The sequence below is a fragment of the Penaeus monodon genome, chromosome 33, assembly GCF_015228065.2.
Source record: "Penaeus monodon isolate SGIC_2016 chromosome 33, NSTDA_Pmon_1, whole genome shotgun sequence".
In the NCBI taxonomy this organism is placed as follows: domain Eukaryota; kingdom Metazoa; phylum Arthropoda; class Malacostraca; order Decapoda; family Penaeidae; genus Penaeus; species Penaeus monodon.
Genome location: NC_051418.1, coordinates 27,822,850 through 27,823,823, shown reverse-complemented (window position 1 = coordinate 27,823,823; position 974 = coordinate 27,822,850). Strand labels below are relative to the sequence as shown.

The following is a 974-nucleotide window of genomic DNA, read 5'->3' as shown; positions in this document are numbered from 1 at the left end:
TAATGTGAATTAACAACTTACCAATGAATATTTTGGTCCGCAGGAAAAACCTCTCTCGCGTTTCAGGTTGCCTTCACCAACGTGGTCCGCTGTGCATCTGTTCTCCTCGCGATATTTTCCTCTCCATGTTCATTCCGACAGGATCTTCGCCCGCTTCAAGACGTGTTTGTCACCGTAACATTTTTCCTCTACTCAAGAACTTTCCTCTCGTCTCTGACCTATATCCCTTGGCTTATAACCCCCGTCACTTTTTCGTTGTCAAACCTCGAACTTTTTTTCCTTGAAACCCACTTTTATTTGATCATCACTGTTATCATTTATGCAAGAAAAGGTGTTCCTGTTCACTTTGTCCACTCTTTCCAGTCATCTCAATGTGTTCCTCTAGACCTAACTCGGAACATGAGGCTCTTTTGTTCGAAAACTGTACCCGCCTTAAAGAGCTAGTCATCTTGGCATCTTAGAGGGTCCCTGGTTTACTTTTCTTCGTCTTGAGCCTTCCCCTGTGTTGACCGTTCTCGTGGCACTCTGCCTGTTGAAGGAGAAAGATATATCTATTGATTATATAGACATCTCTAAATCCATTTTGTCTGTGTCTATGATAAAAAAAATGTGTCTCCTACTGTGTCTCATTAATCATAAATCTATTTCTTTTGTATGTGTGGGGAAAAAGAAATGTATATATACCTCCTGATATATATAAATATATTTTGCATGGCATTAGAAAATGAAAAAAGCGTCTCACGATACCTCTCAATATTTTTAAAATTTTATTTGTAAGTCTAGGAAAGATAAAAAAAAATATATATATATTTTCTATTTATTCACACATATATCGTTTAACTGTTTATCTATTTTTTCTATACTTCTCTAGAGAAAATCGGATGAGTGCGTATTTTGGAAGGGAAAATATGCTTAGTGGCTAAAATGCAGTGCGAAGAACATTAAAGGACATGACTTTTTCTATTTCCACTGCA

At 37.1% G+C, this 974-nt stretch overlaps 1 protein-coding gene across 1 annotated transcript in view; it reads right to left on the bottom strand.

Moving 5' to 3' along the window:
- The window catches only part of LOC119594199 (nephrin-like), a 95,703-nt gene that overhangs the window by 1,563 nt on the left and 93,166 nt on the right, over window positions 1-974 (bottom strand). Inside the window, exon 9 of the mRNA XM_037943270.1 lies at window positions 22-529. The gene's annotated coding sequence lies outside the window, so the exon portion shown is untranslated. The remainder of the gene's footprint in view (window positions 1-21; window positions 530-974) is intronic.